The sequence below is a fragment of the Benincasa hispida genome, chromosome 9 (assembly GCF_027475165.1).
Source record: "Benincasa hispida cultivar pf3 chromosome 9, pf3_genome.v1.1, whole genome shotgun sequence".
Classification (NCBI taxonomy): domain Eukaryota; kingdom Viridiplantae; phylum Streptophyta; class Magnoliopsida; order Cucurbitales; family Cucurbitaceae; genus Benincasa; species Benincasa hispida.
The window spans coordinates 51,554,264-51,561,506 of record NC_143486.1 but is presented as its reverse complement, the minus strand read 5'-3'; positions in this window follow the sequence as shown (position 1 = coordinate 51,561,506).

Sequence of the window (7,243 nt, the reverse complement as noted above, 5' to 3'; positions counted from 1 at the left end):
TTATCCAGCACATGTGTTGATACAGAATCCTAAGAAATTGGAAACACGTTCGAAATTATGCGTAGGATACCCCAAAGAAACAAAAGAATGATTGTTTTATGATCCCCAAGAAGATAGAGTATTTGTATCGACAAATGCTACGTTCTTGGAAGAGGATCATATTAAAAATCATCTACCTCGCAGTAAACTAATATTGTAAGAACTGACTAAAGCTACTACAGAAAGATCAACAAGAGTTGTTGATCAAGCTGGTCCATCGACAACAGTTGTTGTCCCGTCACATCCATCCCAAGAGTTGGGGATGCCTCGACATAGTGGGAGGGTTATTCAACAACCTGAATGCTACATGGGTTTATTAAAAACTTAAAACATCATACAAGATGATGGTTTAGAGGATCCATTAACCTTTAAAAAGGCAATGGAAAATGTCGACAGGGAACAATGGATAAAAGCCATAGACGATGAAATGGAGTTTATGTACTTCAACTCTGTCTAAGAACTTGTAGATCAACCACATGGGGTTATACCTATAAGTTGTAAATGGATCTATAAGAGAAAACAAGATCAAACTGCCAAGGTACAAACCTATGAAGCCAGACTCGTGAAAAAGGGTTTTATCCAAAGAGAAGGAGTTGATTATGAAGAAAATTTTTCTCTTGTTGTCATGATAAAATCAATAAGAATACTTCTTGTCATTGCCACATATTATGATTATGAGATATGGAAAATGGATGTCAAGACAGTTTTTCTAAATGGCTATCTTGATGAAAGTATTTTTATGTCTCAACCAGAAGGGTTCATCAAAAAAGTACAAGAATAGAAAGTCTATAAGCTTAATCGATCCATTTATGGATTGAAACAAATGTTCAGATCCTGGAATATAAGATTTGACATTGCGATCAAATCTTATGGTTTTGAACATAATGTTGATGAATCTTATGTGTACAAGAAGATAGTCAACAAAACCAGCATTCTTAGTTCTTTATGTTGATGATACTTGCTCATTGGGAATGAGACAAGTTTTTTTGCTGACGTAAAGAAATGGTTAGCAACACAGTTCGGAATGAAGAGTTGAGTGATGCTCAGTATGTTCTAGGAATATAGATCTTTCGGAACTGAAAGAATAGAACATTGACACTATCTCAGGCATCTTATATTGACAAGATGTTATCAAGGTATAATATGCAAAATTCCAAGAAAGGTTTATTACCTTTTAGGCATGAAATTCATTTTTCAAAGGAACAATGTTTTAAGACACCTCAAGAAGTTGAGGAGATGAACAGAATTCCATACGCATCTGCAATTGGGAGTTTGATGTACGCTATGTTGTGTACACACTCTGACATATGTTTTGCAGTTGGAATCGTCAGCAGGTTCCAATCCAATCCAGGACATGGTCATTGGACTGCTGTTAAAAATTCAAATATCTAAGGAGAACGAAGGACTATATGATTGTGTATGGACCTAAGGATTTGATCCTTACAGGATACACTGATTTTGATTTTCAGACTAACGTAGATTCCAAGAAATCTACCTTAGGACCAGTTTTCACTCTTAACGGAGGAGCTATAGTTTGGAGAAGCATTAAGCAAAGTTGTATCGCTGACTCCACAATGGAAGTGGAATATGTGGCTGCATGCGAAGCTGCTAAAGAAGCAGTATGGCTACGCAAATTCTTGGCTAATTTGGAAGTCGTTCCAGATATGCACTTGCCTATCACACTATATTGTGACAATAGTGGTGTTGTTTCCAACTCAAAGGAATCCAGGAGTCACAAACGCGGAAAACACATTGAAAGAAAGTACCATCTCATCTGGGAGATAGTGCACATAGGAGATATGATCATCACAAAGATTGCCTCTGAAGACAACCTTGTTGATCCATTCACAAAGACCCTCTCGGCTAAAGTATTCGAGGGCCACCTAGTTGGACTAGGACTCCGAGTAGTGTAATCTAGGGCAACTGGGAGAATGTCTATGATATTAGAGATGACCTAGTTTATTGTATTTTTTCCATTATGTTTCTCAACATTATATTGTATATATTTGTTCTCACTGGAGTTTTAGTCCAAGTAGGAGATTGTTGGGAATGTCCTAGAACTCGCAGTTCATGTTAAACATTTTATTTATCAATAATAATGACTTTGTTGATTTTGCAACTTATTATGAAAATCCAATAAACATATCCATGGCTATAGTCTTAATACTGTAACTTTATGTAGTGACATAAATAAGATCAAGTTGATAGTATATAGCCTAAATGGTCTAATAAGTATATGGATGAAATTGGGTATCTCATCCTGGTAACACTATTGGATGCAGCCCACTCTGTAGTTGTTACAAGAAGTTGTAAAGTACTACAAACGATGATTCACAAGTCGTTCATGTTAAGACATGTGAGTGGGGGCATCCTATTCAATGAGTTTGCATATAGACTGGACCACGAAAATAGTCACTTTTCTTTATAACGATCGTTTACTGTTAAAACTGACTATTTCATTTATCAAATAACCTAAGTTAACTCGATCTTAATTCTGAGCTAGCTATGAACTCCTGTTTGTTCAGGATTATCCTTTTGTCTGCAAAAGGTGAGAGTAGTCCAACAACACTGCTTAATAAGCTTCCCATTTTGGGGATGAGACTGGATGAATAGCTGGGGACATAGCCGTGCAAGATGAAATTCACTCCTACTCGATTTAGGGTTAGCAGATAGGTTGTTCTCTTAAGTACTGATTCCAGGTCTTGAACAATCGGGACCCCGCCTTCTCATGATAGAGAAAGGATTTGATTCATAGAGATTATGAGTCAAAATTGTTCATTAGAGGGTCAGTAAGAACTTAAGGAACAAAATGTATTCACAGGGATGAAATGGTAATTTTGACCTAGCTGTGATTACGAATAACCTATGAAGGATCGACTTACCGATTATGGTTATAAAGTGGACATAATATATCTACAGTGAGGGGAGTTCAACTATGGGTTATAGTGGAGTGTCTCATTAGTTAACGAATGGGAGTTAGATCGGTCTAATGATTTTAGCCGATTAATCTCGAATCGTTGGAGCTCATGATCTGTAGGTCCACGAGGTCTCCCTACTAGCTCGTAAATGGTTAAGCTTTAGAGTAGCTTGAGAAATTAATTTGAAACGTTCAAATTAAAATTAAACAGTATAGGAGAATATATATTTAGATATGATTTAAATATATGAAGATGGTTTTGTGCAAAATTAACTTAATATTTGATATTAAATTAATTTTAGAAAATTATTTTTCACTTTTAAAATCAAAATTGATTTTGAAATCAAATTTTGGTTTTAAAGGAAAATTGGAAAATTCGGATTATATGCACAAATGGAAAAACATGGTTTTCCATTATCATCTTCATGCCCACACAAAGCCCACTTCCTCTTCTTCATTAAACTCCAAGCATGAGCTGCAAGCCATGCACAATCCTTCTTTTGCATGTTCATCTGCAATAAATAAAGAAGAATTGAGTGATTTTAAGGGAGGATTACACAGAAACTTTGAAAGAAAATTTCAACTGGAAGAAAGAGTTCTTCAGTAATGTGCTACTGTGAGCTTTTCTCTGTTTTACATTACTTCAAGCTATTCTTGAGTCCCAAAACTCGATCTAAAGCTCCAAGAGGATAGTGGGAAAGATCATGAGGTGGTTCACGGTGATCTTTGGTAAAGACTGTTGCTGTTTGATCAAGATCTTGAAGAGTTCTACAAAGATATGATCTAAAACTCTCTTATTTAAATGACCATGCTCTAGTTTCTGCCAAAATTAGTGAATTTGAATACTTATGGACCTTGATACTTCCACTACATATTATCTTACTCTAACATCATATACATTACGAACATTTTATTTTGCATCAAGGGCCGGGACTTGAGGACACTCCTCAACCGTGACAAACTCGAGGTTGTTTATCACAAAATATGTTTTAAGAGATTCTTTCCAATGAATTGGTCAAATTAAAAGAGGCAACTAATGGAAAATCATACATATTGTTGAAAAACAAACACATTGATCTACATTAGATTTTAGCAAATACTCTTGAAAAACAAAATCCAATCTGGTTTAATAAAATCTAAATGAACCCCATATAATATCTAGTTTTGCACTGACGCTTTAGTGTTTTAAGACAAAAGCCACCGAAAGGTAGTCAATTTATTCCTCCTCTGAATTGAGACACTCTCAGCTAGTCATTAATACCAGAACAACTCTTGTTTCTATAACGACTAGCCATCATTAATTTGGTCAAGAAATCATTAACTTGCTTAACAATTTTCCGTAAGTGTGGCCCTTCATTTTAAATCCTAGAGTTCCACCCCAAGCAGCCAATTCGAAAGGAAAAAATCTGATTGGGGCAAAAACTAAAACGACCCTATCCATTTCTGGATTTCACCTTGATATTGACCAACCGCACAAACCATCAGAAGGGGGACACTCCCAGGGAACCACGAAGTCGTGCAAGAAGATCACGGTGAAAATCAATGAAGAAGACCGCAGGACATGTTGACATACATCCTTCACCCACTTACTATAAATACTCTCTCCATCCACCTTGATATTAACTCATGCAAACACCATCCGAAGGGGGATGCTCCCAGGGCACCACGAAGCCAAGCATGAATCTCACGGTGTGAACATTAAGGGAGAAACGTGAGTCGAATTGACATATCATATATATCTTTTCCTCCCACTAAGTATTTTATAACCTAGGATTTAGTTTACTTAGAAAAAAACACGGCTAACGATTTTAACTAAGTGACTTTTTAGGTTTGCCCAAAAGTAACTCTTACTTTGGAAGGTTGAACAACTTTTGATCATCATTCATTAAACTCTTTAACGAAGTCTTTGATCAACTGTTGCATACTTGTAGCAAATCTATCTAATTCACCTTTCCAAGTAGGTTCCCAGGTATGAGTGTTCCATTTCTGTTAGCTTAAATACCCTAGCCTAGACAGAACCTGCCTTAGTCAAAAGGTCCCTTGTAGATAAATTTAATATAAATTTAATCTTTTATGGAAATCAATTTAATCCTATTAAACCGATTCAAAAGATTAAACTTAGGTATCTAATCTCATCAGAACCATGAACTTAGGTCTATCTCAATCAAATTTTAAAACCCTTTTAAAACATGAGTTCACCTAAGTTCGCACACCTAAGTTTGCATGTAACTCTTTCTTATTGATTTTAGTTTTAATTTCCATTATAACACTTATAACAGGAAACAACTAAAACCAACCATAATGCAAAGCAACACATACAGGGCATTCATAACTCTTATAAATAAGCACAAGTGTCATGCTCCATGCATTGTTCATTCATTACTATTGGTATATAACAAAGCAATGAACCAAGCATACATGCTCTCATACGCCCTCATACTATAATTCTTATAATATAAAGATGATGCATGCATAAATATAACTCTTATATTTTATTATGCATAAGCATGCTTTCTTGTAATTTCATCATGCCAATTACTATATTATAACACTTATAATATATGATGCATGAATAAAATGCATAACCTAAGGTGGCTTTTAAATCTATACGTCATACACTATGGCATATAAGCAAACATACATCTAATGTATATTAAATAAAAGTTGATGAACCGGGATAATTTGCCTCAAATCCTCAAAAAAAAACAAAAATAAATAAAACTAAATATTACAAAGAGCAATGAGTCCACCGGTTCAAACAGTTGAACCGGGTCTTGAACCGTCTGGGCGAAGATCGCGTCTCCTTAATCATGTAACAACTTCTTGTGATTGTCTAACAACACTATAAGAGCATAAACGATCGTTTAGCAACGATCGTGTACCTTTAATTATGCGATGAAGCATGAAGGTCATGCGATCGTGCAACGCACATCGTGTAACGCAAGCCTTAAATGATCAAGTAAAAGGCAATGATACGGTGAAGCGTAATCGTCTAAACGATCGCTCGATTTCTTGTTAATTATGCCCAAAAACGCAGGAGCCCTTACAAATTAACATTTTGTAAACTTAAAGAAAGCTTTAAACAGAGGCAACCATCCCGTAAACATTCATCAACACATTCACAAACATATTTAACTCTTAAACCCATTGTAGGAAACTTAAAACCCACCACTACTGTAAAGAAGTTCAATACAACAATGGAATTTAGAATATCAGAACAACCTGGCTATGATACCAATTGAAGAAAATCACAAACAGAGATCTCCATGAGCAGCGGAAGTGGATCGTTCCAAATTCCATTCAAAATGAACACAAACAATTACAGTCTTAAACGAAAACTAACAAGTTATGCATAAACCAAAATTACAACATGCTTCAAGAGTATACAAGGGATAGAGTATGCGTACCTTTGAAGAACTATTCTTCAAGTATCCCTCGATCAATCTCCAATGCGTCCAAATGCAGCACTCAAACGCAACGAGCAGAACACGAACAGCAAAAACGTTTGGATAAGCCTCGACCCCAATCAAGTCCAACTCGATCCACGAACTGATTTAGAATACCACCACAAGTGTTACCTTGGTATTTTTGGTGTGAGAATCTAGGAGTTGTGGGCTCTGTATGATCTTGGATTGAGGAAAGCAGGAGGTATACAAGCAAGTAGACGATCGAGTAAGTGGGAGATATGAACACTATCTATCGCATAGACGATGTACTCAATTGTTTAGAAAATGGAAGCCTATCGCATAGACTTTGCTACTCGATCGTGTAGCAATAATCAACGAGTAACTATCGTATAGTCAATTCTAAGCGATCGTGTATGCTCTCAACGGCTATCGCTTAGTAAAAACTATTTTTACTTGATAGCCTTTTCCGGTGAGAAATTCCCGAATGAATTCAGTTTCTAAATTTAGAAAATAACTTTCTTTTTTATCTCACAGTTACCATAAAACTTCCAATAACCTTCCACTCAAAACGGTTATTAGAGAAAAAAATTAATTATCATATAATTAATATATTATAAATAAAAATGATAACCAACTTATCACATTATATTTATAACCTATAGTTTTAATATTTCATCATATGAAACATATAAACCATAGTTCTTTTTCTATTTTATGGTACTTAATATAAATCATATATTTATTAATTCCTCCAATTAATGTATCTAATACATCATATCAATTATATTACATAATCGAATTTCTTCTTGTTAATTTGAACACTTCAAACTAACCCAAAATCTGATTCTCAACTTGAACTCATTGAGCTACCAAGGGGACC